We start from the raw sequence: 24,373 nt of genomic DNA on the forward strand, positions 1-24,373 counted from the left end.
CTCCAGATGTGGTCTCACCAATGCCCTGTATAACTGAAGCATAACCTCCCTACTTTTGTATTCAATTACCCTCGCAATAAATGATAACATTCTATTAGCGTTCCTAATTACTTGCTATACCTGCAAAGTAACCTTTTACGATTCATGCACTAGGACACACAGATCCCTCTGCATCTCAGAGCTCTGCAATTTCTCACCATTTAGATAATATGCTTCTTTTTTATTATTCTTGTCAAAATGGACAATTCCACATTTCCCCACATTATACTCCATTTGACAGACCTTTGCCCGCTCACTTAACCTATCTATATCCCTTTGTAGCCTTCTTATCTCCTCTTCACAATTTACTTTCCTACCTATCTTTGTGTCATCAGCAAATTTAGCAACCATACCTTCGTTCCCTTCATCCAAGTCATTTATATAAACTGTAAAAAGTTGAGACCCCAGCACTGAACCCTGTGGCACTAGAAAATGACACATTTATGCCTACTCTCTGCTTCCTGTCAGCTAGCCAATCTTCTATCCATGCCAATATGTTACCAGCTACACCATGAGCTTTTACTTTCCACAATAACCTTTGATGTGGCACCTTATCAAATGCCTTCTAGAAATCTAAGTACAGTACATCCACTGGTTCCCCTTTATCCACAGCACATGTTACTTCTTCAAAGAACTCCAGTAAATTGGTTAAACATGATTTCCCTTTCACAAAACCATGTTGACTCTGCCTGATTACCTTGAACATTTCTAAGTGCTCTGCTATATCGTCTTTAATATTAGCTTCTAAAATCTTCCCTATGACTGATGTGAAGCTAAATGGCCTGTAGTTTCCTGCTTTCTGTCTCCCTTCCTTATTGAATAAAGGAGTTACATTCGCTATTTTCCAATCTAATGGAAACTTCCCCGAATCTGGGGAATTTTGGAAAATTAAAACAAACGCATCAACTATCTCACTAGCCACTTCTTTTACGACCCTAGGATGAAGACCACCAGGACCCACGGACTGGTCAGCCCGCAGTTCCAACAATTTGCTCAGTACCACTTCCCTGGTGATAGTAATTTTCTTTGCCTCCTCCCTCCCTTCAATTCGGGGTAATATACTAGCCTTGATTGAGAATTGGTTAACAGAGAGAAAAGAGAGAGTAGCAATAAACTGATCATTTTCGGATTGACAGGCTGTAACTAATGGGGTACCACAAGGATCAGTGCTTGGGCCTCAGCTATTCACAATCTATATCAATGATTTGGATGAGGGGACCAAATGTAATATATCCAAGTTTGCTGATGATACAAAGCTAGGTGAGAATGTAAGTTGTGAGGAGGATGCACAAAGGCTTCAAAGGGATATAGACAGGCAAAGTGAGTGGGCAAGAACATGGCAAATGGAATATAATGTGGAGAAATGTGAAGTTGTACACTTTGGTAGGAAAAATAGAAAAGCAGAGTATTTTTAAATTGTAAGATATTGGGGAATGTTGTTGTTCAGAGGGACTTGGGTGTCCCTGTACACGAATCACTGAATGTTAACATGCAGGTACAGCAAGAAATTAGGAAAGCAAATGGTATGTGGGCCTTTATTACAAGGGGAATTGAGTACAAGAGTAAAGACATCGTACTGCAATTATATAGGGCCCTGGTGAGGCCACACCTGGAGCATTGTGTACAGTTTTGATCTCCTTCCCTAAGGAAGGATATACTTGCCATAGAGGCAGGGCAACGCAGGCTCACCAGACTGATTCCTGGGATGGGGGATTGCCCTATGAGAAGAGATTGAGTAGACTAGGCCTATATTCTCTGGGTTCAAAAAATACGGTCCAATTGTTCTTAGGTGAATTGGCATAAATCACCTGGGTGCAATCTGGTATTAATGTAAATTCTTGTGAAAGTCTGGGAAGTGTAGTAAGCTTTCTCTGCGAGATGTTTGTGTCATTGCCTATACTGAACAATAAGAAAACTGAGTTTGATAGGCTGGCCACTAATCGAGACATCAGGACCAAGCAAAGGGAGATGAGCAAAGATGTCCAGATACCCCACGATCTTTTGATAAGATCACCAGAGAATGGCTTGGATCAGATCCCACGTGTGACATGATATTGGGATATCGTTGTGTGTGTGAACGAACGAATCTCAGATATGCTCAGTTATCCAAGACAGCACAACATGAAATGGCTAATGTGGCTCAGGAGAGTGAGGCAACTTCTTAAATCATCAAGGCCATGACACATTCTCGATAGAGAAACGGGCTTTGAAATAATCAGGATAGAGTTAAACACACTGCTACCTGTCAGAGGCATTAAAATTAAAGGTAAAGAAAATGCTGACAAAACCAGGATTTCCTTACAGCCAGAATGGTCGTCAGTTTCAAGGCCTCCACTAAGTACTGAACAAAACAAACCTGTAGGGAGGCTAAAAATAAAAAAAATCAGGGAGGTCGATGTCTGTCTCTGTATGGACAAGGTGGCCATGGTTGTATACAAATCAGCTACAAGCTGAAGGTGGGAGACAAGGAGGCCATACCTTACAGGTTCGAAAACAAAACATGGATCCAACTGAGAAGGGTCCTCCATGAGGAAGCAGAGGACCTCAAAAGCGTTAGGTTTGGAATCAGTGATAAACCGAGGTATAGCCTCTCAAAAGCATAATATCTGGTAATAGAGAAAGAACCCTAAAGCGGGCTCCTTGGGAAGATTGGGAGTCCCGTATGCGGGAGACCAGGAAGACGCCCCTGAACCAGATGGCATGGATAACACCCTGGCCCCAAACACTAAACTGGTCATGGAATTAATAGGGTTCAGTTAAAGAATTAGTGTCACACTAGGACAAGAAGTAATTCAAGAACATTGTAAAAGACTTCAATGCAAACTGAAAAGATAATAATAGCAAGGTATTTTAAAGTAACAAATGTCTTATGTTGATGAGTAATATTAACTGTTGGTTTGCCAAGTCCAAACGCTGATGCTGATCATCATAACACTAAAACGTATGTGGGGAGAAAAAATACATCCCAACTCACAAATTAACTCTACCTGTCTGATCCAGCAAAATAACGCAAATGTTTATGGGCTAGAAGTAACTGAACCAGGAAATGTATTATATAACGATGTGTGTTTTGAAATCATATCAGTTGCGTTAAACATGATCTTGAATTTGTCAAATAGATTATGTGAAGGGAGTAATTCACAATTAATAGACAAAATGGCAGGAGAATTAGTAAAGGACGTGTTAGTAAAGAATAGAAAACAGGAACCAATGGCTGAGGAAGATATGGGACATAAGGAGAATCAGTTTAAATCACAAAGAAAGTGAGGGCTGACAGAATGGCTAGGAATAGGAGCCATGGCAAGGTTAGCAGGAGTAAACAATAGATATAGAAAGTATATGTGAACACGATGAGGTAATGAAGAGGCAATTAAAAGGAATATTGACAAACAATGAGGTTAACCTGAATCAAGACCTTAATAGGCGTATCATGTGTAGCCTCTATGCGACATTTATGATGCATGTGGTACAGAAGGGACTGGACAACGTTGAGACTAATCAAATCCCATTGTTCATTCATGAAGAACAACTGAGAAAATGGTTCAAAGAACCGCGACATAGACTGAAATATGATGCTCCAGATGGGAGTGGCATTATTGGCCCTCTGAAATGAGGACAGGGACGAGGAAATCATACCGCTGGTACTGGCACTACTCTTGTCAGCAAAGAATGGGAGTCAGCCTTGGGAAGTTTACTGGGTAGTAGAGTCTATCGAAGTGAGTAAAGACTCTGAACTAGGCCCGATACACAAACAATATGAAGAAAACCCAAGCCACCTGACGAAGAAGGCAGGAACTTGGATAGCACGGGACATAGAGTGCTGCACCCTAAACGGGACCACTTGAGTTTGTAGGTGTTGTAATGATCAGTAACATGTCATTCTAGAATGGTACACTAGGTGGAGCTGTATGCTGAATGTTAAGTAGTGGGCTACCCACAATGCACTAGGCTACCCAGAAGGCAGTAGTCAAAATGGATGCTGTATACTAGTCCACATGGCTGAATAAATGAGTAGCTCAAGCTAGCTGTTCATAATGAAAACGTCTATTTATTTATGAACATAACATACAATTGACAAGGGATGATGTTGTCAGGATTGAGGATCCAGATGCATGGAACAGGAAAGCTACAGTTCTTGAGGAAGTAGGACCAAGGTCATACACTGTTAGAACTGAGGAAGGAGAGATTCTCAGGAGGAACCGCCGTTCCATCCTGAAAACACAAGAAACTATCCAAGAGCAAATCGATGACAATGCCGCAACTGAATCTTGTCACTCACCACCAGAATAATCTAACACAAACACACATACAGGCTCTCATGAAAACACATCAGACTTACCTGTGCTGAGAAGATCCACACGTGAAGTCAAAAAGCCTGATAGACTTAATCTTTGAGTGTAAAGAAAACTATATTGAAAATGTATTGGCTGTTGTGAAGATGTTTATGTCGATATGATTGATTGATATTGATTGATATTGATTTTGTTTAACCTCAAAGAAAGGGGGATGTAATGATCAGTAGCATGTCATTCTAGAATGGTACACTAGGTGAAGCTGTATGCTGTATGTTTAGCAGTGGGCTACCCACGATGCACTAGGCTACCCAGAAGGCAGTAGTCAAAATGGATGCTGTATACTAGTCCACATGGCTGAATAAATGACTAGCTCAAGCTAGCTGTTCATAATGAAAACGTCTATTTATTTATGAACATAACAGGTGTGATGTGGAACAAAGACATACCACTCCAGCCTGTGAGTTTATAATTGATGAGGAATCATCCAATTGTAAGATGAGTAAAAGACCCTGGGAAGAGGGACGGACTAATACAGCCTACAGAGGCAAGGAAAGATACTGTGAGACCACCACAGCTGCTTTTAGGACTGTTGGATTAACAAGATGACGCAGACTGGAACATTGATTCTGTGTGTTTCCAGCAGGGAAATAGCCAAATCGGTGATAAAACATTGGTGCCGGCACACCATCATAATGTGACCTACCTCCAACTGACCAGATTTTGGAGAGTGAGACGATTCAAGCAACCTCACGCAATGAACATTATATACCCCCTCTAGCCCTCAGTTTGAAATCCATAATCTACAGGACGAGAGCCTCGCATATGCTGCAAAATAATAAACAAATAGAACAGGTGATTAAGAAACTAGGGAATCATGAATGGTGTGGAGTTACACCCATGGGTTGGATTAATTCAAATGGAATTGGTGATAGGCCAGATAATAGCATTAGCGACCCTGGCCAGTGCATTATGTCGTGTGAGAAAATCGATGAGGGACGTAGAAAATATAAGGAGAGATAAAGAGATAGCAAGGGCGCTAACAGGAAGCCAGGATTATTAAAGACAAAGAAGGATATATAACACTTTACTAAGAGGTAACGTATCACATTGGAAAAAATAGTAGGACATATTGGCATCTGGAAATCGGTTAATTCAGCTTCTGAATGGTGTTCATGTTTAGTTCATTCGATATAGGAGGGAAATGTGGTTGGTATCATTAGTGAGAGAGAGGGAGATAGAGAGACACTGATTTCACTTAGCAACAGCTGGTGTTTGGTAACTATGGCCTTGGATATATTCATATAGTTTAACTTAGAAATGTTCTGTTAGGTTAAGAACGAGACTGGAGCTCCACTGCAAGGTCACGATGCTTCTAACGTTGTTGATGTATGTTGAAGAAAATGCAGACTTGTGTCTCTGGACTATGCAGTAGCCAGAGACTGTCATATTAGGCATTGTCTGCTCCAGCCTGCTGAGAAAATGGTGCACAAATGTAAGCTTTATCCTTTGTTCAAACAGCACGAAAATCACATGGCTAGTATTGCACGGTCTGTCTGTGACAATGCTCCACTTTTAAATTGCTTTTTATACTGCAGTTAAAGAATAAAATGATTATAACAGAAGACTGAATTCGTCACTACTCAAGTGAACAAACAGAAGTATGTTTAAGACAACATGAGGGGCTGCAGTTACGTGGATAGACTCGAGAAGCTGAGGTTGTTCTCCTGAGAGCAGAGAAGGTTGAGAGGAGGTTTGATAGAGGTGTTCAAAATCATGAGGGGTCGGGACAGAGTAGATAGAGCGAAACTGTTCCCGTTGGTGGAAGGGTCGAGAACCAGAGGACACAGATTTAAGGTGATTGGCAAAAGAACCAAAGGCGACATGAGGGAAAACCTTTTTACGCAGCGAGTGGTCAGGATCTAGAATGCAATGCCTGAAAGGGTGGTGGAGACAGACTCAATCGTGGCTTTCAAATGGGAATTGGATAAGTACCTGAAGGATAAAAATTTGGAGGGCTACGGGGAAAGGGCGGGGGAGTGGGACTAGCTGAAGTGCTCTTGCAGAGTGCCAGCATGGGCACGATGGGCCGAATGGCCTCCTTCTGTGTTGTAACCATTCTATGATTCTATGGTAAATCACTCCATGTTCAAATAATGTTCCTCTATTATCTTCCCTTTCGGAAAAAAAACTCTGTTAGACCCCCCCCGCCCACACCTATTGCAGGATAAGCAGTCTAGTTTTCAGACCGATTCCGTGAGTATAACCTTTCATTCCTGGTGACTTTCTGAGGTACCCTCGCTGTATCTTTCCCAGGACTCCAATGCCCTCCTATAATACGATTCCCAAAAATACAGTAAAACTTTAAATGTATGTAAAATGATGAAATATATACAGTGCAATGGGCATTTGCAATAAACAATCATATGAATTTGAGTTGCAACTCACTAAATGTGTTTCTACATGTCCTAAACACAACAATATTTCAGCTCTCCACATCATTAATGGGCAAACTAAAATTGGAAAAACTATTAGGTCTGGATGATACTTTTGGAGAGCATGAAGTGACACTGAATGTGTTCTACGATGTCCTTGGTCAGATTTCTCTGTGAACGGTATATTATTATTGATAGAATCAAAGAACTGTACAGCAGACATGAAGGCCATTCGGCCCATCGTACCTGTGCCGGGTATTTGGAAGATCTGTCCAAGTAGTCCCACTCCAATGCTCTTTCCCCGTCGCCCTGATTTGTTTTCCTTTTCCAAGTATTTATCCAATTGCCTTTCGAAAGTTCCATAATCTGCTTCCACCGCCCTATCAGGTCGTGTAATCCACATCACAATAACTCGTTGCATATTTCTTTTCCTCATTTCCCCTCTGATTATTTTGCCAATTACTTTAAAACTGTGTCCTTTGGTTACTGATCCTCATGTCAGTGGAAAAAGCTTCTCGATATGTACTGTATCAAAACCCTTTTTTCATCTATTAAATTTTCCCTTAAGTTTCTCTGCAGTAAAGAGAGCAATCCCAGCTCCCCTAGACTCTCCAGATAACTGCCTTTCTAGTAAATCTACCCAGGATGTTCCAACTATCTTCTGACCTACCTTCATACCATAAATGCGTTTAATATTATGGTTAACCAAAGTTATGGCAAAATAAATTGGATTTAGTTATCTGGCTAAGGCAAATTATTGTAGTGATCACATAAAACCTGATTGTATGGCTCCTCGTATATTAACGTTTTAATCATCAGAAAATTAAAAGTTGGGGAATTTCTTGAATGGTAAGTTAAGATATAGACAGGCTAGGTGAGTGGGCAAGAAAATGGCAAATGGAATATTATGTGGAGAAATGTGGAGTTATCCACTTTGGTAGGAAAAATAGAAAAGCAGTGTATTTTTTAAATGGTGAGAGATAGGGAAATGTTGGTGCTCAGAGGGACTTGGGTGTCCTTGAACAAGAATCACTTAAAGTTAACATGCAGGTACAGCAAGCAATTAGGAAAGCAAATGGTATGTTGGCCTTTACTACAAGAGGATTTGAGTATAAGAGTAAAGACGTCTTACTGCAATTATATAGGGCCACACCATATGAGACCACACCAGGAGTATTGTGTACATTTTGGTCTCCTTACTTAAGGAAGGATACACTTACCTTAGAAGGACTGCAATGAAGGTTCACCAGACTGGTTCCTGGGATAGGGGGATTGTCCTATGAGGAGAGAATGAGTAGACTAGGCTTATATTCTCCAGAGTTGAGAATAATGAAAGGTGATCTATTTGAAACATACAAAATTCTTACAAGGGTTGACAGGGTAGATGCAGGGAGGATGTTTCCCCTGGCTGGTGATTCTAGAACCAGAGGTCAAAGTCTCAGAATAAGGGGTCGGCCATTTAAGACAGACATGAGGAGAAATTTATTCACTCAGAGGGTGGGGAACCTTTGTAATTCTCTACCCCAGAGGGCTGTGGAGGCTCAGTCATTGAGTATATTCAAGACAGAGATCGATAGATTTTTGAATATTATGGGAATCAAGGGATATGGTGATAGTGCAGGAGATGAGGTAGAAGATCAGCCATGATCTTATTGAATAGTGGAGCAGTCTCGAAGAGCCAAATGACCTACTCCTGCTCCTATATCTTATGTTCTTAATAATAATAACTTAAATGTAAACTGAGTTTTCCATACATTGCAATTCACTCAAGGGACGAGGAAGCGATGCCTGGGGTGCTAGAAATAAAGGTGTTGAAAAGGAAGGTGTTTCCTCAAGATCTACTGTTGGAAATTCTACCACAGGTAAGTTGGTCTGTCATAGAATCACAGAATCATAAAATGATACAGCACAGAAGGAGGCCATTCGGCCCGTCGTGCCGGCTCTTCGATAGAGCAATCTGATTAGTCCCACTCCCCTGCTCTTTCCCCATAGCCATGTTACTTATCAAGTATTTATTCAATTCCCTTTTCAGAGTTACTATTGAATGTGCGTCCTCCACCCTTTCAGGCAGATCATTCCAGATCACAACAATTCGCTGCATAAAATAAATCTTTCCTCATGTCCCCTCTGGTTCTTTTGCAAATCACCTTAAACATGTGTCGTGTGGTTAACAACTCTTATGCCACTGGAAACAGTTTCCCCTTATTTACCCGATCAAAAACCTTCATGATTTTGAATACCTCTATCAAAAGTCCTCTTAACCTTCTCTGCTCTAACGACAACGTCTCAGCTTCTCCAGTCTCTTATAATAATTGAAGTGCCTCATCGCTGATACCATTCTAGTAAATCTCTTCTGCACCCTCTCTAAGGCCTTGACGCCCTTCCTAAAGCGAGGTGCCCAGAATTCAACATAATACTCCAGATGAGGCCTAACTATTGTTTTATAGAGGTTTTGATAACTCCTTTGTTTTTGTACTCTATGTTTCTGTTAATAAAGCCAAGGATCCAGTTTTCTTTAACAGCCTTCTCAACTGATCCTGCCACTTTCAAAGGCTTGGGAGCATACACCCATAGGTTTCACTGTTCCTGCACCCGCTTTAACATTGAACCACTTCGGTTATATTGTCTCTCCTCATTCTTCCTACCAAAATGCAGCATTTCACACTTCTCTATGTTAAATTACATCTGCAATGTGTCGAGACGCTTCACCAGTCTGTCCATGTCCACCTGAAATCTGTTATTACCTTCTTCATCGTTTACTACATTTCCAAGTTTCGTGTCATCTGGAAAACTTGAAATTATCTCTTGTATACCCAAGTCCAGGTCATTAATATATATCAACCAGAGCAGTGATCAAAATACCGACCTCTGGGGAGCTCCACTGTACACTTCCTTCCAGTCAGAAAAGCAACCGTTCACCACTACTCTCTGTTTTATGTCCCTTTGCCAAATTCGTATCCAGGCTGCCATTGTCCTTTTATTTATATGGGCTTTAATTTTGCTAACAATTCTATCATGTGGTAACTTGTCAAACTCCTTTTGGATGTCCATATACACAACATCAATCGCACTATCCTCATTAGCCCTCTCCATCACTTCATCAAAGAATTCAATTTAGTTAAATCCGATTTACCTTTAACAAACCCATGCTGACATTCATTTATTAGCCCATAATTTTCCAAATGTCAATTAATTTTGCCCGGGATTATTATCTCCAGAAGTTCCCCCACCACTGACGATAGGCTGACTGCCCTCTAATTAATACATCTCCGCTTTTTCTAACAGGGGTGTAACATTTTAAACCCTCCAGTCCTCGGCACCACCCCCATATCTATGGAGGATTGGATGATTATGGCCAGAGCCTCCACAATTCCAACCCTTAATTCCCTCAGTAACCTAGAATGCATCCCATCCAGATCGGGTGAATTTTCTACTTTGAGAACTGTCATCCTTTAAAGTTCCCCCTTTGTATCTCTTTTCATCCTATCCAGTACCATTACTGCCTCCTCCTTTGCCGTGACATTGGCAGCTGACTCTTCTTGAGTGAAGTCAAATGCCAAGTATTCATTTAGTGCCTCAGCAATGCCGTCTACCTGCACAAGAATATTTCCATTTTGGTCCATAATCGGCTCCACACTTCCTTTGACTAACCTTTTACTATAAGTGTTTATAAAAGACTTTTGGGACCCCTTTTATGTTACCCACTATTCTATTCCCATTCTCTCTGTTTGCCGCTCGCATTCGCCTTTTTGGATCTCCTCTGTACTTTCTGTACTTCTTCTTAGGCAGTCACTCAGAACCGAGGATGACTTGCTTCCACGCTAAAAATGAGCACTCGAGTGACTGATGAGTCCAATGCGGGACCTACAGTCTCTGTCACAGGTTGGGCAGGCGGTGGTTGAAGGGGCGGGTGGGTGGGGGGCTTGGGTTGACGTGAGATCCTTGCGCTGTTTGCGCTTGGCTTCTGCTTGCTCCCAGCGAAGAGACTCGAGTTATTCGGCGCCTTCCCGGATGCTTCTCCTCCACTTTGTGCGGCCTTGGGCCAGGGATTCCCAGGTGTTGTGGGAATGTTGAACTTTTCCAAGGAGGCTTTGAGGGTGTCTTTAAAGCGTTTCCTCTGCCCACCACTTGCTGTGTCAGAGCTCCGAGTAGAGTGCTTGTTTTGGGAGTCTCGTATCAGGTATAGAAACATAGAAACATAGAGATAGGAACAGGAGTAGGCCATTCGGCCCTTCGAGCCTGCTCCGCCATTCAATGAGATCATGGCTGATCTTCGTCTGAGATCATAGCTGATCTTACCAGTTCAGTACCCCGTCCCCGCCTTTTCTCCGTAACCCTTAATCCCCTTAGCCTTCAGAAATATATCCAATTCTCTCTTGAAAATATTTATTGAATTAGCCTTCACAGCCCTCTGTGGCAGGGAATTCCACAGGCTCACCACTCTTTGAGTGAAGAAATTCTTCCTCATCTCTGTTTTAAATGATTTGCCCGCTATTTTTAGACTGTGGCCCCTGGTTCTGTGCTACCCGGCCATTGGAAACATTCTCTCTGAATTCAGCCTGTCCAGGCCTGCCATAATTTTATATGTTTCGATGAGATCCCCTCTCAATCTTCTAAACTCCAGTGAGTACAAGCCCAAACTATTTAATCTCTCTTCGTAGGTCATTCCCGCCATTCCAGGTATCAGCCTGGTGAATCGCCGTTGCACTCTTTCCATGGCAAGAACATCCTTCCGCAGATGGGGCGACCAAAACTCTACACAATACTCCAGATGCGGTCTCACCAGCACCTTGTACAGCTGTAGTAAGGTATCCCTATTCCTATACTCGAACCCCCTTGATATGAAGGCCAACATACCATTTGCCTTCTTAATCGCCTGTTGCACCTGCATGCTCTCCTTCAGTGACTGGTGCACAAGAACACCCAGGTCCCTCTGCACTTCCCCATCTCCCAATCTATTGCCATTTAGATAATAATCTACCCTCCTGTTTTTACCCCCAAAGTGGATAACCTCGCATTTATCCACATTATAGTGCATCTGCCACGTATCCGCCCATTCCCCCAACCTGTCCAAATCGCACTGTAGCCTCCTGACATCCTCATCAGAGCCCACCCCTCCTCCTAGTTTAGTGTCGTCAGCGAATTTGGAAATATTGCATCCAATTCCCTGATCCAGATCATTTATATATATTGTGAACAGCTGGGGTCCCAGGACAGATCCTTGCGGCACCCCGCTGGTCACTGCCTGCCACTCCGAAAACGAGCCGTTTATTCCAACTCTCTGTTTTCTATCCGCCAGCCAGTTCTCTATCCACGTTAATACTTTGCCCCCAATCCCATGAGCCTTAATTTTGCATGATAATCTTTTGTGTGGAACCTTATCGAAGGCTTTCTGGAAGTCAAGGTACACCACATCCACTGGCTCTCCCCCCTCTATTTTACCAGTTACTTCCTCAAAAAATTCCAGCAGATTAGTCAAACACGATTTACCCTTTGTAAATCCATGTTGACTCTGTCCGATCCTTTCCCCATTTGTCAAGTGCTCCGCTATTTTATCCTTAATAATGGACTCTAGCATTTTGCCCACAACCGATGTAAGGCTTACTGGTCTATAATTCCCTGCTTTCTCTCTACCCCCCTTTTTAAATATTGGGGTAACATTAGCTACCCTCCAATCCACGGGTACTGTTCCCGAGTCAATGGAGTTCCGGAAGATGATCCTTAGAGCATCTGCTATCTCCAGGGCCACCTCCTTAAGTACCCTAGGATGTAGTTTATCAGGCCCCGGGGATTTGTCGGCCTTCAGTCCCTTCAACTTACCCAACACCATATCCCTAGAGATACTAATTTCTGTCAGCTCCTCCCTCTCATTAGTCCCTATGTTTGCCGATATTCCTGGGAGGTTATTTGTGTCCTCCTTTGTGAATACAGAACCAAAGTATGAGTTTAGTTGGTCTGCCATTTCCTTATTCTCCATTATATATTCTCCCGAATCGGACTGCAAGGGACCGACTTGGGATTTTACCAGTCTTTTCTTCCTGATATACCGATAAAAGCTTTTGCAGTCTGTCTTTATGTTTGCTGCAAGTTTACTTTCGTATTCTATTTTCCCCTTCCTGATTAATCCCTTTGTCCTCTTTTGCTGTATCCTGTACTGCCCCCAATCTTCCGGTCTGGTGCTTTTTTTTGCCAGTTGATATGCCCTTTTTTTTTATTTTATGCTGTCCCTAATTTCCCTCGTTATCCACGGTTGAGTCACCTTTTTAGGTTTATTTTTATGCCAAACCGGTATAAACATGTTCTGGAATTCTTCCATTCTTTCTTTGAATGCTTGCCATTGTCTATCCACTGTCAATCCCCCCAGAAACACCACCCAATCAATCTTACCCAATTCCCGTCTCATACCCTCGTAATTCCCTTTATTTAAGTTCTGGACCTTAGTCTCTGATTCAATTTCCTCACTCTCCATCTCGACTGAGAGCTCGATCATATTATGATCGCTCTGACCCAAGGGGCCTCGTACAAGAAGATTGCTGATAAGTCCCTTCTCATTGCACAATACCCAGTCTAAAATGGCCTGATCTCGAGTCGGCTCCTCGACATATTGGTCCAGATAACCATCCCGAAAACATTCCAGGAATTCCTCCTCCTCAGAATTTTTACTAATTTGGGTAGTCCAATCAATATGTAAATTAAAGTCACCCATGATGACAGCTGTGCTCTTATCGCACGCTTCTCTAATTTCCCTTTTTATGCCTTCCCTCACCTCCATATTACTATTTGGAGGCCTATATATCACACCCACTAACGTTTTCCTCCCCTTGCTATTTCTCATTTCTACCCATACAGATTCCGTTTCATCCGAGTTAATATCCTTCCTTTCCATTGCATTAATCCCCTCCTTTACCAGCAATGCTACCCCACCTCCCCTACCTTTTTGCCGATCCTTCCTAAATATTGTATATCCCTGGATGTTAAGTTCCCAGCCTTGCCCACCCTGCAGCCACGTTTCTGTAATCCCAATCAAATCATACTTGTTTACCTCTATTTCCACAACTAATTCATCCACCTTGTTCCTAATGCTTCTAGCATTAAGATACAAAGCCTTCAGGCTTGCTTTTTTCACACTCTCATTATGAATTAGTTTGGCCCTTTGTGTTTCTCTCCTTTGCTTATTGCTTCTCACCTTTCTACCATCTATTTCTGACTTCATATGACTTCCCTCTTTTCCACTACCTAGGTTCCCATCCCCCTGCCAAATTAGTTTAAATCCTCCCGAACCACCCTAGAAAATATTACCCCGAGGACATCGGCTCCCTCACAGTTCAGGTGTAGACCGTCCCCTTGGTACAGGTCACTCCTCCCCAAGAACTGGTTCCAATGCCTCAAGAATTTAAATCCCTCTCCCTTGCACCACTGCTCAAGCCACGTATTTAGCTTATCTATCTTACTCTCTCTAAACTTATTAGCTCGTGGCACTGGTAGCAATCCAGAGATTACTACCTTTGAGGTCCTACTTTTCAATTTAGCTCCTAACTCCCTAAATTCAGCTTGTAGGACCTCCTCCCTCTTTTTACCTACATCGTTGGTACCTACATGTACCACGACAACTGGCTGATCCCCCTCCCCCTTCAGAATGCTCTGCACCCGCTCCGAGACATCCTTGACCCTTGCACCAGGGAGGCAACATACCATCTTGGAGTCTCGGTCTCGGCCACAGAAACTCCTATCTATCCCCCTTACAATTGAATCCCCTATCACTATAGCCCTATCCCTCTTTTTCCCGCCCTTCTGTGCAGCAGAGCCAGTCATGGTGCCCTGAACCTGGCTGCTGGTGCCTTCCCCTGATAAGTCATCTCCCCCAACAGTACCCAAAACGGTAAACCTGTTTTGGAGGGAGATGACCGCAGGTGACTCCTGCACTACCTTCCTGCCTTTACCCTGCCTTTTGGTCACCCATTTACTGTCTGAGCTAGCCTTTACCTGCGGTGTGACCAACTCACTGAATGTGCTATCCACAACATCCTCAGCATCGCGTATGCTCCAGAGTGAGTCCATTCGCAGCTCCAGCTGCAGCTTGACACACTTCCTGCACACATAGTTGTCAGGGACAGTGTCCCTGATTTCCCACATGGCACAGGAGGAGCATGACACGGGTCCGAGCTGCCCTTCCATGACTTAACCCTTACAATACCCTTTTATTTACTACGATTTAGCTTAATTATTGAATTCTACTTAGAATAAGTTTGTGAAAGTACTCACCAACCAGTCACCTACCTGTTTTCTGGTGTTGTATTTTCACTGCCGCCTCCTGTCCTGGAACCTTTTCCACCTAGGTTAGGCTCCTAAAATAAAATAAATTGAACCTACCTTTTCAACTTCCCCTAACCCCTAAAAGGTTAGAGGAGGTGGAAGGGTGGGAGACACTACACTGTCGTGTTTCGGGTTTAGCAACAGCTCCACCTATATAAGAGTTACTGGCCTCCTGCTCTCCCGACTGCACCAGCTATGAAAGAAAAAGCCCGCGAAAGGTGAGCTTTTAAACTCACCAGTTACTGGCCTCCTGCTCTCCCGACTGCCCCAGCTGTGAAAGAAAAAGCCGGCGAAAGGTGAGCTTTTAAACTCACCAGTTACTGGCCTCCTGCTCTCCCGACTGCCCCAGCTGTGGTCTCGGGCCTCGCCTCTCTCCGGTTTTTATACCGGGCTCCGACTCACTGCTCCCGACTGGTCTCGGGCCTCGCTGGTCGCCGGGTTTTCTCCCGAGCTCCTCCTCGCTGCTCCCGCTGGTCCCGACTGGTCTCGGGCCTCGCCTCTCTCCGGTTTTTATACCGGGCTCCGACTCACTGCTCCCGACTGGTCTCGGGCCTCGCTGGTCGCCGGGTTTTCTCCCGAGCTCCTCCTCGCTGCTCCCGCTGGTTCCGACTGGTCTCGGGCCTCGCCTCTCTCCGGTTTTTATACCGGGCTCCGACTCACTGCTCCCGACTGGTCTCGGGCCTCGCTGGTCGCTGGGTTTTCTCCCGAGCTCCTCCTCGCTGCTCCCGCTGGTCCCGACTGGTATGTGGACGATGTGGTCCATCCATCGGAGCTGATCGAGCGTGGTCAAAACTTCAGTGCTGGGAATGTTGGCCTGAGCGAGTACATTGACATTGGTGCACCTATACTGCCAATGGATTTGCAGGATCTTCCGGAGGCAGCGTTGGTGGTACCTCTCCAGTGCTTTGAGGTGCCTGCTGTATATGGTCCATGTCTCTGAAGCATACAGGAGAGTGGGTATCACTACTGCTCTGTAGTCCATGAGCTTGGTGCTGGGATTGAGGTCATGGTCTTCAAAATTTCAAACTTTCTGTATGCAGCTAGCTTCTCTACTGTATTATGAACCTTACTGTGGTGATTATTCTTCATGTTTAGTAAGAAGTATTGTGATTGGTTGTTTGTTTCCTGCCTTGGGATATATGCTGTAATCTCATTGGTAGTTGATGTCATGTGATTTGTGGTGGCCATCTTAAATTCAGTTCTTTCCAGCCTTTAGTTGGGACTGGGTGTTGAAGATGTGCTACAGGATTTTTAAGTTAATAAAGCCTAGATTAGAAAGGCAAATCTATTCTTTATTTCAATTTATTAACTTTATGTCAGAATGGAGCGATATCTTCAACCAGAACGATTCAATGCTGACCCTAATTCTGCAGGAGTGGATGATAAATGGAAACATTGGTATTGTACATTTAAAAACTTTTTGGGCGTGTTGGATCAAGAGTCTCTAAATAAGCTAAATATGCTGATCAACTACATTGCTCCGGATGTGTATAAGTATATTTTGGACTGTAAAACTTACGAAGTGGCTATTTCTACATTGGAAAAGATTTTTGTTAAACCAAAGAATGAGGTATTTGCACATCACCTTCTATCTGCCCGTAGATGGGAGAATCTTTGGATACTTATTTACAAACGCTTTGGTGCCTTAGTGTTAACTGTAATTATAAGGCCGTGATGGCTGAAGAATATAAGGAAGAATCGGTACGGGATGCTTTTATTAATGGATTACTGTCCAGACCAATTCGTCAGCGGTTGTTAGAAAATAAGACTTTGGATCTTAAGAGTGCTTTTGAGCAAGCTTCTACATTGGATGTGGCTCAGAGAAGTTTGGACTCTTATGTTCTTTTTAATCGGCCTGCGACTGTGGTTTTGGCAGTTCCGGATGAAAAGGAATTATGTGGACTTAATAGGAGTGGTTTACTAGATTCTGAAACAGTTTCTACTTCAGCAGCTGTTGCCTCTAGGATTCAGAAGTGTTATTTTTGTGGGAACGTCCGGCACCTTCGTCTGAAGTGCCCTGCTCGGGAGGCTGTGTGTAGTAAATGTGGCAAGAGAGGTCATTACGCACGTGTGTGTAAATTATCAGGTTCAATTACCTCCTCTGTGACTATTCAGCCTTTAGATAGGGCGTTTATTGCATCAATTTCTGCTGCATTTGCTCATGGCCTAAACAAAGCTATAGTTACGGCCCAAGTTAATGGGTTGGAAGTGAAGGCCCTTATAGATACGGGCAGTACCGAGAGTTTTATAAGTCTTCAGTTTGCAAAGGAGAAGCATTTGAAAATTTCGCCTGTTTCCTATCAGGTGTGTATGGCTCAGACGACTCTCACTTCACAAGTAGCTGGTTGTTGCCTTGTGAAATTGATTCTTCTAGGTAATACGTATACTGATATACGCCTATCTGTTTTGCCTAATCTCTGTGCGGATATTTTGATTGGTCATGATGTGCTTCAGTTACATGAGAGTCTCAGTCTTTCATTTGGAGGGACTAAGCCACCTTTATCTATTTGTGGGTTAACCTCTTTATCCATTTCTCCATTATCACTTTTTTCCAATTTGATGCCGGATTGTAAGCCAATTGCTACCAAGTCAAGAAGGTATAGCAGTCAGGATAGAGAATTTATTAATTCTGAAGTTCAACATCTCTTATTGGAAGGAATCATTGAACCTAGTTGTTCGCCTTGGCGGGCACAGGTAGATGTCATGACTAACGAGAGACACAAGAAACGAATGGTGATAGACTATTCCCAAACTATTAATAGGTATACTCAATTAGATGCGTACCCTTTGCCTAAGATTGATGAGCTTATCAATAAAGTATCTCAGTATAAGGTTTTTAGCACTATTGACCTAAAGAGTGCTTATCATCAGATTCCTATTGTTAAGAAGGATCAACCATATAAGGCCTTTGAGGCTGGTGGAAAGCTGTATCAGTTTTGCCGAATACCATTTGGTGTTACTAATGGTGTTGCTTGTTTTCAACGGGCAATGGATGCTTTTATAAGTGATAACTCTCTCTCTGACACCTTTTCATATTTAGATGACATCGCGGTGTGTGGCAAATCAAGGGTGGAGTATGATTCTAATTTAGAAAGATTCCTTCAAGCTGCGGAAAAAGTTGGTTTAACTTTCAATAAAGAGAAGTGTACCTTTTCGACCACTGAGGTAAATCTACTGGGGTACATTATCTCGGGAAACAAGATTAAACCAGACCTAGAACGTCTGCGACCATTGATTGATTTACCTTGTTCTACTAATTCTAAGGCTTTGCAACGAGTTGTTGGACTGTTTTCTTACTATTTTAATTGGATTGCAAATTTTTCACAGAAGATCCGGCCTCTTATTCGGGTTACGACATATCCTCTATCATGGGAGGCCAGGACGTGTTTTGATAATTTTAAAAAGGATATCCTTGGAGCAGTTGTGCATTCTATTGATGAGCAGGTTCCTTTTGTGATTGAGACGGACGCTTCTGATTTTGCAATTGGGGCTACTCTGAACCAAAATGGAAGACCTGTGGCCTTTTTTTCACGTACCTTGAACAATAGTGAAAAAAGGCATTCTTCAATAGAGAAAGAGGCGTATGCAATAGTAGAAGCATAGCGTAAATGGAGACATTATTTATCGGGGTGACATTTTATGTTGGTAACTGATCAAAAGTCTGTGTCCTTTATGTTTGATGTCAAACATTTTGGAAAGATTAAGAATGATAAAATAATGAGGTGGAGGATTGAGTTGGCTAATTACCATTTTGATATAGTTTATCGTCCGGGGAAGGATAATGTTGCTGCTGATGCGCTGTCGAGGGCTTATTGTTCTGTGATTCACGGAGATACGCTTATTAATCTTCACAATGCCTTATGCCATCCTGGGGTTACGAGGATGATACACTTTGTACGCAGTAAGAATTTGCCCTTTTCAGTTGAAGACGTCAAGCGGATGACTTCATCATGTTCTATCTGTGCTCGGTGTAAACCGAATTTCTTTAAGCCTCAACGAGCTCATCTTATAAAGGCTACTTCTCCTTTTGAACGTTTGAGCGTCGATTTCAAGGGGCCTCTTCCGTCAACTACTCAAAACCGATATATATTTACTGTTGTGGATGAGTTTTCAAGGTTCCCTTTTGCTTTTCCTTGCGCAGATGTATCAGCTGCTACAGTTATCAAATGTCTGACTCAACTTTTTGTCATCTTTGGGATGCCTGCATATATCCATTCGGATCAGGGAAGTTCTTTTATGTCTTCCCAGTTGAAGGAATACCTTCAGAGTCGGGGAATTTCTACTAGCAGAACTACCCCGTATAATCCCCAGGGTAATGGACAGTGCGAACGATACAATGGGGTGACCTGCAAGGCAGTTATGTTGGCTTTGACATCCCAGAACCTTAAGAATACACAGTGGGAAATGGTACTGCCTGATGCCCTGCATTCCATTAGATCATTGCTTTCAACGGCTACTAATGTGACCCCCCATGAATGGCTCTTTAACTATCCGCGGAGATCTACTACGGGATATTCGGTGCCTTCATGGCTTACTATGCAGGGACCTGTGCTGCTTCGATGCCATGTTAGATTGTCAAAATATGATCCTTTAGTGGAGGAGGTGGAGCTGTTGGAGGCAAATTCCCAATATGCTCATATTCGATTCCAAGATGGGAAAGAAAGTACCGTTTCAATTAAAGACTTGGCTCCTTGTGGTGGCCAGCCCTCTTCTGAGGATATTAACAAGAGTCATGATTCAGATAATGTGGATGCTGTTACAGATACTACGAATATTTCCAATCCGACTGCAGATAATTATACTTCTATTAGTCAGCCCTCGATGGATGTTCATGACCATCCCAGTTTACCTCCTGATGGGATTTCTAATCCGGAAACCGTTGAAAATCGGGATATGGGTAGCCTTCCTGCAGAAGATACTTCTGTGTCTCCTGGTGTGGGAGGGCAAGGAATTTCACCAAGGTTAAGAAGGTCGACACGAACAAGATATCCGGTCGACCGATTGAAAATGGACTTTTAAATTGATAGTAATGTTTTAAAATTGTTGAAATATTATATTATATTGTTTTAGTTGAGAGATACTTAATACTTATGTGCAGTGTTACTATTTGTTGTTGCTCACTTAGTATTGTGTCATGTTGAATAGTTTTATTTTGTCTGTGCATAGTTTTAGTTGTAAATAATTAATTATAAATTGTAAAGGTTATTTAGGTTGGAGTATATTTTAAAAGGAGGGGTGAATGTGGTGATTATACTTCATGTTTAGTAAGAAGTATTGTGATTGGTTGTTTGTTTCCTGCCTTGGGATATATGCTGTAATCTCATTGGTAGTTGATGTCATGTGATTTGTGGTGGCCATCTTAAATTCAGTTCTTTCCAGCCTTTAGTTGGGACTGGGTGTTGAAGATGTGCTACAGGATTTTTAAGTTAATAAAGCCTAGATTAGGAAGGCAAATCTATTCTTTATTTCACTTACCTTGTCAGATGTCTCCTTTTTCTACCTTATTTTAATCTCTATATCTTTAGTTATCCATGCAGCTGTAGCTTTGAATGTCCTGCCTTTCCCCTCGTGAGAATGTGTCTACTCTGTACACAAACCATCTCCTCTTTGAAGGCCTCCCATTGTTCAATTAATGATTTACCTACCAATTTTTGATTCCAAGCCACCTGAGCCAGATCCTTTTTTACCTCAATTAAGTTAGTCCCCTCCAGTTAAGTATTATTACTCCTGATTGTTCCTTGTCCTTTTCCATAACTATTCTAAACCTGGTGATATTATAATCACGATTCACCAAAGGCTCTGCCACTGAAACTATCAGTACAACATTCTTACTAACATCAATTAAGAGTGGGGATATTCAGTTGTAATCGCTAACATCAAAAGACAGTGTTCCTGAAGACATCTGTTCTGAACATTTCACATTATCCTTCCAGAGTGACAACCTAATCAGCTTCCTATTACAGCATCTAACTGCTCCATAAATTAGTCCATTTTCCTGGTCTCAACCACCCTCCAATGACAATGTGGTTCTGATGTTGATTGTGTTCTGTTTAAAAGAAAAACGTCCTGCCTTCTAATATAACCTTTCCCTTTAAAACCATGAGCATCTACTCACCTGTCCTGGTGATTTGAAATCAGTGGAAAGGAAAATTGGACGGTTTCTATACGGGCGGACGATCCGCAACACCAATTTCACACCTAGGCTGCAAATTGATAATCTACCCGTATATGTCTAAAAGATTTGTAGCGGGTTTATTTTCTCTTTCCCATTAAGCGTACCATGTCCCTCTATAAGGTAATCTCTGAGATGGTTTTTTTCCAGATTGAAAGGCTTCATCTTAGGCATATTTACAACACCGAGGATCAGATAGGTTTTCTAAGCTGCACCACTTTTTTCCATTTATTCACGGGATGTAGGCGTCACTGGCAAGGCCAACTTTTATTGCCTATCCCTAATTGACCTTAAGAAGGTGGTGGGCTGCCTTCTTCAACCACTGCAGTCCGTGAGGTGAAGGTGCTCCCAAAGTGTTGTTAAGGAGTTCCAGGATTCTGACCCAGCAACAATGAAGGAACGGCCGACACATTTCCAAGTCAGGATGGTGTGTGAATTGCAGGGCAGCTTGGAGGTGATATTGCTCCTATGCGACTGCTGCCCTTGTCCTTCTAGGTGGTAGAAGTCTCGGGTTCGGGAGGCCATGTGGATGCCTCACCACATCGCATTCCTCCTGCTCCCCACCTCTCCAGACAATTTGCTTCGGTTTCATCACCAGTTCTTTCCCCGGAGGTGCTGATCCATTATAAGGTCCAACTATCTTTACGTCAATGCCTCCATTTTCATTCATTTGCCAGTTTACAAAGTCATACCCGGCTACTGGATTGCCGCTATCATCAAAATACACCTTCTCACCAGTTTTCGTTGTGAAATATGCAGACTTCATGTAATGGAGCAGCTTTAGAAAATAATGGGAGAGATTTTTTTAGGGACTTTACCAAGGCCCTGTACAACTGCAGCAAGACAACCTTGCTGCTGTACTCGAATCCTCTCGCTATGAACGCCAACATACCATTTGCCTTCTTAGTCGCCTGCTGCACCTGCATGCTTACCTTCAGCAACTGGTGCACAAGGACACCCAGGTCTCGTGGCACTTCCCCTTTTCCCAATCTATTGCCATTCAGACAATAAGCTGTCTTCCTGTTTTTGCCACCAAAGTGGATAACCTCGCATTTATCCACGTTATACTGCATCTGCCATGCATCTGCCCAATCACCCAACCTGTCCAAATCGCACTGGAGTTTCTCGGCATCCTCCTAACAGCACATACACCCATCCAGCTTTGTGTCATCTGCAAACTTGGAGATATTACATCTAGTTCCCTCATCTAGATCATTAATATATATTGTGAATAGCTGGGGTCCTAGCACCGATCCCTGCGGTACCCCACTAGTCACTGCCTGCCACTCGGAAAAAGACCCGTTTATTCCAACTCTGCTTTCTGTCTGTAAACCAGTTCTCTATCCAAGTAAGTACCTTACCCCCAATCCCATGTGCTTTAACGTTGCACGCCAATCTCTTATGTGGGACCTTATCAAAAGCCTTCTGAAAGTCCAAATACACCAGGTCTGAGTGGGAGTGGAGCGGTGAAATAAAGTGACAGGTGACCAGAAGCTTGTTACCCTTACGGATTGAACAGAGGTGTTCCACAAAGCAGTCACCCAATCTGCGTTTGGTCCCCCCAATATAGAGGAGACCTCACCGTGAGCAGCGAACACAGTATACTAATTTGCAAGACATACAAGTAAATTGCTGTTTCACCTGGAAGGGGTGTTTGGGGCCCTGGAGAGTGGGAAGGGGGGAGGTAAATGGGCATGTGTTGCATCACCTGTGCTTGCACGGGAAGGTGCCGGGTGAAGGGGAAGGGATGTTGGGGGTGATAGAGGAGTGGACTAAGGTGTCGCGGAGGCAGCAATCCCTATGGAATGCTGAAAGGGGAGGTGAGGGGAAGATGCGTTTAGTGGTGGGATCACACTGGAGGTGCTGGAAATAGCGGAGGATGATCCATTGAATGTGGAGGCTGGTGGGGTGAAAAGTGAGGACAAGGGGAACTCTATCGTGGTTCTGGGAGGGTGGGGCTGGGTTGAGGGCTCAAGTGCGGGAGATAGAACGGACATGGTCAAGGGCCGTGTCAACTACTGTAGAGGGGAATCCTCGGTTGAGGAAAAACGATCCTTTGTGTCTTAACCTGCCCCGTTACCACCTCCTTTTGGCTTAAACATCTCTTAATGTATCTTAACTTCTCCTGCCTTCTATCCTATCACAGACCTTCCCTTTTGTTCCTTCATCCCCTCCCCCATTTCCCAGCCTCTACACTTGCTTAAAAATCTGTCCCATTTCCTGCTTTTTTCCAGTTCTGACGAAAGGTCATCAACCTGAAACGTTAACTCTGCTTCTCTCTTCACGTATCCTGCCTGACCTGCTGATTATCTCCAGCATTTTCTGTTTTTATTTCAGATTTCTGCATCTGCAGTATTTTCTTTTTGTAAGAGAATAAAGACACTGCACCGCAGTCACTCAGAAGGAACACCCGGGTTCGATGAACAGTTTGCGACTATCTTCTTGTTAAGTATTACTTCTTTGTGCTGGATGTTTAATGCTTAATAAACCTATTTTACTGATACACAATATACCTGTACCTGTCGTCAAATATACCTGTACCTGTCGTCAAGAACAAGTTATTCTGAAGAGCTTTTAAAAGCTACACTAACTGCCTCTCCTTAACCTTTAATGGCATTACCATCGCTGAATCCCCCACCATCAACATCCTGGGGGTCACCATTGACCAGAAACTCAACTGGACCAGCCATATAAATACTGTGGAAATAAGAGCAGGTCAGAGCCTGGGTATTCTGCGGCGAGTTTCTCACCCCCTGACTTCCGAAAGCCTTTCCACCATCTACAAGGCACAAGAAAAGAGTGTGATGGAATACTTTCTAATTGCCTGGATGAGTGCAGCTACAACAACACTCAAGGAGCTTGACACAATCCAGGGCAAATAGCCCACTTGATTGGCCTCCCATCCACCACCTTAAACATTCACTCCCTCCACCACTGGTGTACCGTGGCTGCAGTGTGTACCATCTACAAGATGCACTGCAGCAACTCGCCAAGGCTTCTTCAGCAGCACTTCCCAAATCCGTGGCCTCGTTCCCTAGAAGGACAAGGGCAGCAGGCACATGGGAACACCATCACCTCCAATTCCCCTCCAAATTACACATCATCCTGACTTGGAAATATAT

General features: G+C 43.2%; 1 pseudogene; it reads right to left on the reverse strand.

The window, feature by feature from the left end:
- LOC147115403 (extracellular calcium-sensing receptor-like) overlaps positions 1–22,017 on the reverse strand; it is a 54,225-nt pseudogene extending 32,208 nt beyond the window's left edge.
- Positions 22,018–24,373: the final 2,356 nt, after the last annotated feature.

Source organism: Somniosus microcephalus, chromosome 6 (genome assembly GCF_052327205.1).
Source record: "Somniosus microcephalus isolate GS21.2 chromosome 6, FLI_Smic_1.0, whole genome shotgun sequence".
Taxonomy (NCBI): domain Eukaryota; kingdom Metazoa; phylum Chordata; class Chondrichthyes; order Squaliformes; family Somniosidae; genus Somniosus; species Somniosus microcephalus.